The sequence below is a fragment of the Crocuta crocuta genome, unplaced genomic scaffold (genome assembly GCF_008692635.1).
Source record: "Crocuta crocuta isolate KB4526 unplaced genomic scaffold, BGI_CrCroc_1.0 scaffold125, whole genome shotgun sequence".
Taxonomy (NCBI): domain Eukaryota; kingdom Metazoa; phylum Chordata; class Mammalia; order Carnivora; family Hyaenidae; genus Crocuta; species Crocuta crocuta.
In genome coordinates this window covers 2555239-2565745 of record NW_027531143.1, presented here as the reverse complement: position 1 = coordinate 2565745, position 10507 = coordinate 2555239, and positions in this window count along the sequence as shown.

The following is a 10507-nucleotide window of genomic DNA, read 5'->3' as shown; positions in this document are numbered from 1 at the left end:
GGAGCCTGAGAATTGCCAAACTTCTTTGTTTGCTTTTGCTTTCCATTTCTCCTGTGTGGCATGAGTTTGCAGAAATGAAGTACACCAAACACAAGACCCTCAGAACTGGGAAGGAAGAATCCATCTACAGACAGTATTATACATGTGCGTTCCAAACTCAGATGCTATAAAGGGACGACATCACCAGATGGTTTGAATACCTCAAAGGACGACAGCAGAGGGCAGGCCCCTCTGCCCACTGACACCACAGCAGTAGCTCATTGCCTGGGACTGAGAATTATAAGAGAGAAGAAGGAAGAGGGAGAAAAATCTTGATTTCCTTTTAGTTTAAACTTGAAATGACATACACAGAATCCCAACATTTGACTGAGTTTATCTGCAAGTAGAAGGGAGAGAATAAACACTTTTCCTTCCTTTGGATGAGAACATGGCTTGAAACTGAAATTATGTTCAGTTATAGGGAAAGGAAGTTATATTTGTACACAAATGATTATATATCCTGTGCAAATTAATATCTGCTGTGCTATTGCTTCTAATAAGACACCTTTACATAAAATGGGGTAGTGATATTTTACTCCAAGATTCTACCTCAAATTTTTTGCTATGCATTTATCCTCTCTGGACCCCAAAAGTACTGCTCCTCATGCTTTACCCAGTCTCTAAATATTGTCAAATCAATTGATGAAATATTTTTAAAAGACAGAAACAACAAAATCAACAGAGGGAAGTTTTTTATGGTGTTGACTTAATTGGTAGCTTCAAAGCGTTGACCCCACCTCTACAGTTTTAAAAAATGCCCCCAAAATGCATTCTATTGAACTTCTCCTTTCTGGAGGTACCAACACCTAAGATGGAAACATAAATATCTTTTAAAAAATCTGCTTACAATCATATTCTTCACAAATAGTTCCTCTTCTGCCTTCCCCCACCTCAATGAGAGAAATATACTTCCCTACAATACCATGACTTCAGAATAAGTCCCCAAACTTACTTTGACCAACAGGAATTAGCAGACATGACACAAAATGAGCCTTGGCAGGTGCCTGGGAGATCGTCTTACTCTCTTGTGCCTTTGATATCATTATAAGAAGAGCTTCCCCAGATCAGCTGCTGCCCACTCAGTCTGGGCCCAGAATAAACAGGTGGAACATATCTGAGTTTAGCCATCAAACCAGTTTCAGCTGGATCGCAGTTTGAAGCAGAACCAACCCAATTGCACTCACCATAGATTTGTTTACCCCCATATGGGCACATAGGCAGGAATAAATCATTATTGGACATCTGAATTTGGGATTGGTTAAGAAGCAGTAACTGATGGGGGTGCCTGGGTGGCACAGCCCATTAAGCGTCTGACTTCAGCTCAGGTCATGATCTCAGGATTGGTGGGTTCGAGCCCCGCCTCGGGCTCTGTGCTGACAGCCAGCTCAGAGCCTGGAGCCTGTTTCAGATTCTGTGTCTCCCTCTCTCTCTGACCCTCCCCTGCTCGCACTGTCTCTCTCATTCTCTCTCTCTCTCTCTTAGAAATACATAAAACATTTAAACAAAAGAAAAAAAGGAAGCAATAACTGATGATACAAGACTTAGTGTCATCTGATTCTCACCCTGCAGCTTGTAATAGTAACTTTGCCCAGAGTGGCTGGGTAACTTGTCCACATTCACCTAGTGAGATAGTGGCAGAGCTGAACTCCTGATGCACATACAGACTGATGCATGCTCATGAAACCACATTTACCTTGAGCTGCCGGGACATGCTTTGTTTTAGAAAATCATAAGCCAAGAAGAACCATGATTCATTTCCCTCCAACACTGTGCGTGGGCCTGGAGTCAGCTCCAGTCTTAAAATTGGAGTCCCCGACCAACCATAAACCCCAGGACCTTCTTACAGAATGCTCAGTAAGCGCTAGACAGGGGATGCTCCCTCGCATAATGAAAAGTACTCATATTTTTGCTTTAACTAACAAGATGGGAACGTCCAAGCTTCTCCTTAGTGAACATCAAGTCCATAGTAGGGGAAAAAGAAGGGAAGGAAGGAAGAGAGGAAGAGAGGAGGGAGGAAGGAAGGGAAGGAGGGCGGAGGGAGGGAGGAATACTGATAAGACATCTAATAAGTCGCCATTTTCCAGCTCTGCTGCTTTAATGGCAAGTGAAATGCTGGCCTGACAATACATGTGATTATGCCCTGTAATGGAAGGCATGTAGGTGTGAGAGAGTGTGTTCATAAGCAGAGAAGGAGGTGAAGAGTGTGGGAGGATGGGTAGCGGGAATGGTGAGTGGATATTTGGGACCAGAAGGGAATTTGCCTCTTTAGCATGTCTCATATCCCATGTGAACGGATCCCAGGAAGTTCACACACTTCAGACACTATCAACACATGTACACACACACACACACACACGCACACACCAATAAAACCAGGTGAAACGTGGCATGAAGTACAAGAAAAGAGATTCTGTAGATTCTCAGATTATTCTCTTGAACTTCTATCAATCTTCAAACAGACACTGCTTGTGTTATAGTTCTCTTGAAAGTATTTTTTGATACCAAATTTTTCCGAAAACAACAAACATTCTAAGCAGAACTGCAGTAGCTTTACATACACTTTTTACAGAAAATAAGAAATAAATAGGATGACCCAATCACACTGTAAAGAATTAAAGTTTAAATGTTTTAGAAACATTTGAGGAAATAACAAAAGCCATTTTTCCCTTTGCTGTATATAAGGAATCCCCAAGTCCATGGGGTTTTACATAAAAATCAATGGCAAATTATGGTACTTAATGAAAGAGGAAATTATAATTATAGCGCTGCTGGTAGCATCACTACAGTTGGCTGAGCAGTCTTTCCCATTATCACTTATCAGGATTTAATAGCTCAGATGTTTTGAGTCCTACTTGGCTGAAACATGATATAAAACTCATCAAGCTGAATGCAATTAGTTATTATTATTGTTATTGCATAAACAAATCTTTTCATCAGTAAAGCATTTTTTAATTATGAAGCTTAAAGAGACTATTTTTTCTAGTGACAGGTGCAGGGGTGGGGAAATAGACAGTAAAAAAGGGCACATGCTTAAAAGAAGGTAAACTGAATGTGGCAAGTCTCTCAATTAGAATAATGCACTTTCCTTTGGCGGTGGGTACCAGGGTGGCCTGCTATGAAACAAAATCTCCTGGGAAAGGCAGCACTGTAGAAGACTGAGGGAAGCCATTCACTGGCTTCTTCAACCCATTTTCCTAGTATAGACATAAGTGCATGTGCAAATAGGAACACACAACAGGGCTCCTAGAGCTTCTCACACACTTGACAATGCCAACCTTGCTTTTCTGGAAAAAAAAAAAGTGCAGCCATTTTGGCTTATGAATGTTCTCTTATTACTCAGTCCACAGGTGTGTACACCATAGATGTGGATGAACCTCAGATCAGGAACATTTGACAGGCCCCAAGGAAAATGTTCAGGAAATGGTTCAAATAGCCTCTTGCTCTCCCATATGGGTATCCACCGGGAACCAAGATGGGGGGTTTATGCTTATTGCATATCAGGCACAGATGAGGAAGCCAGAGCAGTAGAATCTTTTCTTTTAGAAGTTTTGGTACTCACAACATCAGAGTTCCTTAGCACTTGGAAAAGCCAGCCGTGACTATACATACTGGAGACCTTCATTTCCGGAAGAAGAGGGTGGATCAAATTAATAGAATATGACAGGAAAAAGTAAATGGTACTTGCAAAGTATCTATTATATGCACTATGTACCTCCCTGAATTATTTCATTTAATCCTCATGACTAACCTGTGTTTGCTGTTTTCAACTCAATTTACAGAGAAACGCAATGAGATTCAAAGAACTTAACAAGATTTTTCCCAGATGCTTCAATTAGTAAGTGGAAGAGATCAACTTGAGCCTCAGGTCTTAAGAGGCAAGTTCAGTGTTCACGCTATTTTCCTTCTTAGCCTCCAAAACCATACCCTATTCTGTTCTCAACACTGTCCATTAAGGTCTCTACCCCCTTTTGTTAGAGAAACTGCTCTTGTCAAGTCCACCGACAATCTCCATTGCCAAACCCAGTGGTAACTGCTCAGTCTTCATCCTTCACAACCCCTCAGTCAGCCTCCAAAACAACGGACCTCTTGTGCCTTCTTGAAATCCTCTCTGATCTTCATTTCTATAATAACTGCTATACGGAGGTAAATGTCCTTCCAACCTTGCTGGAAGTTTCTTTCTTAGTGCCCTTTGATGGCTCCTCCTTTGCTCGGCCTCTAAATGCCCCAAACCGAGCCCTGAGCCCCCTTTTGTCTTTGCCCTGCTCAATGCGGCCCCAGGGGCTTCCATTCAGTTCCATGGCTTTTCTTCCATCTCTGTGAGATGTGGATTTGTACATATAACTATCTACTCAATAATTCCATGCATTTCTAATAGCATCTGATAAGTGACATTCCCAAAATAAACTCTTGCCTCCCTCTCCTTAGAAAAAGACTCTATTTGGGGTGCCTGGGGGGTTCAGTAGGTTGGGCGGCCAACTTCAGCTCAGGTCATGATCTCACAGCTCGTGAGTTTGAGCCCCGCTTGGGGCTCTGTGTTGATAGCTCAGAGCTTGGAGCCTGCTTCGGATTGTGTGTGTGTGTGTCTCTCTCTGAGTCTCCCCTACTTCACACTGTGTCTCTCTCTGTCTCTCAAAAATAAATAAACATTAAAAAAAAAGAAAAAGACTCTCTTCTTTCCTTGTTTTCTCCATCTTAGTGAGTTGTACCATCCTTTTTACAGTTGTTGAAACTAAAACATGGTACATCATCCTGTCTTTCCCTCGCCTTCCATTTGTAATCCAACAACAGAACCTGATGATTCCACACTAAAACAATATCTGAAATCTACTCATTCTTTCCAGCATCCATGTTCCAGATTTACAATTGACTCCTAATTGAGTACCCAGCTTCTACTCCATTTAATAGCCAAGGTGATTTTTTAAAAAACATAAATCAGATCAAGTCACTTCCAGGCTTTAACGCATCTGAAAGAAATACAAGGTTAAACACACAACACACACACACACACACACACACACACACACACACACACTTAAAATCTGCCCACAATGCTTTATGATAAAATCCAAATTTATTTCCATCTTCTCACCATGACCTTACCCTCCTCATTCTCTTTCCTTTTCCACACAATTCATACTTCCACACTTTAAACCAGACACACTGGATCTATTGTTGTCTGAATAGATTGAATACCGCCTCCACCACCTTGAGAACTTCGCACCTACTATTTGCTCTGCCAAGAACACCTTGAGTTTTGCATAATTGGGTCCTGCTCATGATTGATTCCTCAGCCAACTGTCACCTTCTTAGAGAAGCATTCCAGAATAAGCTTTGTAATGCTGGTCCTGGCACATAAGCCTAAAATATTTATTATCTGGACTTTTGTATTAGTCAGCTCAGGCTGCCATAACAAAATGCCATAAAGAAGGTGGTTTAAACAACAGAAATTTATTTTCTCACTGTTTTGGAGACCCTGGTGCCCTGGAAAGCTGAGTTCAAGTGCCAGCAGGTGAGGTTCAGGTTAGCAGGTAAGGTTCTGGTGAGAACATGATCCCGGCTTGCAGAGGGCTGTGTTCCGCTGTGTCCTCACATGGTTGAGAGAGAGCTCTTGTGTCTCCCTCTCCTCTTCTAAGGACACCAATGCTAGTGAATTCTTATGACCTCATTTAGCTTTAATAACCTTCCTAAATACCCCATCTTTACTACAGTCTCATGGGGAGTTAGAGCTTCAACACAAATCGTAAGGAGACCCAATTTATCCATAGCAGCCTTTATAGAAAAAGTTTGACACGCCTGGTCTATACCAAAAATACACTCCTTCCAACCCACCATATTGCCCATCTATCTGGCATAAATATTTTACTGGCGTTTAATGTCGCAGAGTATATATGCATTTTCCATTAAAAGTATTATGTATGTAGAGAGGAGTCAGATTAGAAAGAGCTATGATGTTGGTTATAAAACATTAACCAGTTATTTTAATTTTATAACAGTCTCACTTTTGCTCTCTCTTCAAATTACACTGTTAGAACAAGAAAAAATAAATTTAGGAATAGCATGAACATAAATATCTCCTTGGTTTTCCTCCTTATGCTTAGTAAAAATGTAAAAATGAGGAATAATAAGAATCAGAAAGTCCTTCTAGTAGGCTTAAAGGAGCAGAACAGATCTGTAGTGGGTTCAGAATGCTTTTCCAAAACACACAGCTTGGTTTCTCAGTCTTATTCACTGTGTTTCACATTTGTGGAAGCCATTCTACCAAATGTAGCATTTTCCTAAAGTCTGACTATGTGTGAAGTAAAGGAAAGAAAAAATAAAAGATGACCCCTAAAGAAGGGAGGCCTAGTTGTGTCCATCACTAAAGGGATAGGCAATTAAATTGTAGCAGGTGCATACATAACACAGAATAATACCAGAGAGCGATTAGAAGTGACAGCGACTTGAACATTTCTCGGAAATCTAGTGTTCAATGAAAAAACTAAGAAACAAAAAATCAACAACGGAGTGCCATTTATGAAAATTAAAAACATAAACATGTATAACATAAACATCATGAGTGTACATACACTTCCAAGAGTAAATATCAAATACATGCCCCTAGATGCCTATGGGGGAGACCTATGTGGAAATCCAGAAAGAGAGGGGAAACATTTTAAATGGGAGTGTTTTACAACTAGTGATGGTGGTGAGCAGAATATGAGTGGCTCAGATATTTGCACCTGAGGCATAGAGGGAAGGACGCAGGGAGGGACAGAGGAAGAAGGAAGAGAAGGGGTTAGAAAGAAGAATAATGATGGTAAACATAATCCTCTTTTGATCTCACCATTTCATTGCGTTCTGCATCCTAGGTGTCTCAGGCTGTGTTTGCCGGACCATTCTTGAACGTGAACTAAAGGTGCAACCATAGCCCACAGAGCTAGGATCTTAGAGGCAAACAGTATAAGCTCAGACAGAAGTGTCAGACATAAAAGTAAGGAGCTGCTCGAAAGTCCTTTTCCTTTCCTTGAGCCTCTGAGTCTATCCTGACTTATTTATGCCATCTACTGGCCCTTTCCATTAATAGCCTTTGCAAAGCTCTCACTTGCTGCTTCCCTTGGACAATGTTACAGTGATTTCGGAGCCAGAACTGAGAGACTTTTGGCTCAAATACTCCATTTCTTGCCAAAGATACCCTCTCCAAAGCAACCTCATGCACCTGCTCTGAGATGTCCACCTTAAGCTTTCTCTTTCTTAGCAAAACTCGACAGAATTAATGCCTTTGTTACAAGTATTCTAGGTGGAGGGAGGGGGAGGAACAGGATGCAGGTTTTGATAGAGGCAAGAAAACCATTTCCCAACTTTGCTATAAACATCAGCTTTGATTTCCTTTTCCCTAACTGGAAACTTGCCTTGGATGTAACCAAGGATACATGAGGTATCCTTATGTCCGCCTAAAACTCATTTGTAACACTTTCCCATTTGAATTAAAAAGATTTGCGTAAACTTATCATCATCTTAGGGACAGATTTCTGGTTGTTGTTTTTCACTTGAGTGTCAATTTCTGATCTATAACAATCTTACTCAATCTTACTTAAATGTGTGCTATCATATGCCCTTATTATCTTATTGTCATTTCCCCTGTCTCTCTTTTTTAATTTTCTCATTTATCAGACCAGTCCCTGGCTCAACTCATGAAGAAAAGATGATAGTCAGTATTTTTAATGCTGTTTCAGCCAGCCAGCCAGTCAGTTGCCTCATTACTGATGGTTTCCCCGAACATGTGAAGGAATCTAATAGTCTTTTTTTTCTTTTAATGTTTGTCTATTTTTTGAAGGGGGGGAGGGGCAGAGAGATTGGAAAACACAGAACTAGAAGCAGGCTCCAGGCTCTGCACTGTCAGCACAGAGCCCGATGCAGGGCTCAAACTCACAAGCCAGAAGATCACAACCTGACCCAAAGCCCCAGGAACCTAGTCGTCTTATAGCTAGCTGTTCATAAATGGAAGCCATTCATTAACAAATGTAAAATTTCAACAACAAAAATGAAAATTATGTCTCGTTCCACATTACCTTCTTGCCAGTATGGTACATCATATTAAATGATTTCTCATCATGTTTAGAGCTGAAGGAGAAAAATCAAGCAAGTTATTTCTGAAGCAAACACAGAGAATACCCACTAAACTGACAAGCCATCTTCTCTTCCTTGATGATGGCAGCTGAAGTCAATTCCAGGAACAGATTGTCCTCAGAGTATTTCCCCCAAAGTCCATCTGACCATAATGCTGTCATTACAGAGGAGTCCTGAATCTCCTCAGGGAGGACTTGAGACTCTAAGGGAGAGATCAGAAAATTATAGCCATGGATCCAGTATGCCCACCACCTGTTTTTGTACAGCCTGTGACTGAAGAATGGGTTTTTTTATATTTTTTTAAGTTTTTACTTAAATCCCAGTTAATTAACATCCAGTGTAATATTAGTTTCAGGTGTACAACAAACACAGTGATTCAACACTTCCATACATCACCTCATGCTCATCACAGCAAGTGCCCTCCTCTATCCCCATCACCATTTGTTATATTTTTAAAACTAGTTTTAATGTTTATTTAGAGAGCAAGAGAGAGAGCAGGAGAGGGGCAGAGAGAGAGAGGGGCAGGCTCGGCACTGTCTGTGCAGAAGCTGACCCAGGACTTAATCCCATGACCGTGAGATTGTAACCTGAGCCAAAATCAAGAGTCAGATATTCAACCAACTGAGTACCCGGGTACCCCTTTTTTTAGGGGTTTAGGGGTTTAGGATTTTAAATGGTGAAAAAGGATATCAAAAGAAAATAGTAATTCATAATGCATGAAAATTATATGGAATTTATTTAAATTTCAGTGTCCATAAATAACATTTTATTGGAACACAGGCTTTCTCATTATTTACTTTTTGTCTTTGGCTGCTTACATGCCACAACAGCAGAGCCAAGTAGTTGTGACAGAGACTGCCTGGCCTGCAAAGCTGAAAATATTTCTAACCAGCCTCTACAGAAAAAAATTGTTGACTCCTGCCCTAAAGTCAAGTCGGTAAAACATCCTTGGTGGTCTCTGCAGCCTGATATCTATGGGTTCCCAACAAAACAAAACAAACAAAACAAAACAAAACAAAACAAAGCAAAGGAGAACCAGTGAAGCCAGCCCCTCACTTCTCAAAAGTCATTGTTCTTTCATCCTCCTTTCTACATCAAATGCTGGTCTCAAGACTCTTGGGTTTCCTTTGTTTCTGTTTCCATGGTGTGTTGGTTCACCTCAAACCACACACACGCAAAAAAGGGAAGGGCTTGTACTGGAAATTTCCCCTACAGATCTCAGCTTGTGGTGGTCTCTGGAGGCTAATTCTGAACGAAGAGTTGGGAGCTCCAGGTTGTTTCAAAGAAAACAAGCTGAGGTTCCTCAGAATATGACCCTTACTCATTTCATAATATTATTTGAGGGCAAAAGCCACTGAGATGGCTTCCCTTTTCCATGGTTCCCTTTTCTTCAGGAAATTGCTGGTGAAGTCATGAGTTCCTTGTTATCTCTAAACTCAAGATTGCACCAAGTTTTAAGCCTCTTTTATTTAGATTTTGACCTTCAAACCTGTTAATCAAGTGCCTCAAGGGGTAAAAGTTGCAGAGAAAGAGGAGCTTACCTCAGTGTTTTTTCTTTCTTATTTCTGGTTGCCTCGGTTCCCTTCCAGTGATTTTATTTTTTTCCAGGAATTTTAAATAGCTGTTTTTATTTATTGATTTCTTTTTATTGTACCCAGTTTTGATTGTTTGTTTCAAAACAGGAAGTTTGCAAGCCACTCCCCTAAAACCAGAAGTAGCACTATTTTTTTTAATCTCTTTTCAGAAGGAACTAATAGTCTCAAATCATTTTCTACCAGGATTGCCAAATGATAAATCTGTCTGCTTCATTCCAAGAAAAAGTGACTGTAGGCTGGAAATCCTGAGAGATGTCTTTATGATATAAAGTATATATATTTTCTCTGAGTGTCAAAGGGATTCACTCTGTGATAGTAGAGATAATGCAATTATGTGTCACAGAAGAGACCAAACTATGACCTACATAAGAATGGAATGTTGTCCCAAGGAGATCTTCGGAAGGTGAAATGCCGTTGAGAGAGTATGAATCTGTGATGTCTATTCATCTCTGACTTGCCATTGGATACCCTCATTTGCCCCTTTAAATCATGTTTCCATGTGAATATTGAGCTCCATGACGAAATACTCAGAACCGAATTATCTCTTTCTCTCTACATTGCTTTCTTCTTTTAGGTGACCATACAGTGCTTATTTTCCCAAATTGTGGATCTAGTAAACTTCAATGCAATGTTAATTTCCTGAAAGCAGGCTTTGCTACAAATGAGTCCTAGGTAGTGCAGTGTTTTCAATTGCATTTCTCTGATGACTGCTGGTGTTGTCATCCTTTGTGATGGATTATGACATAATTGGCCACTTTCGCAAAGTA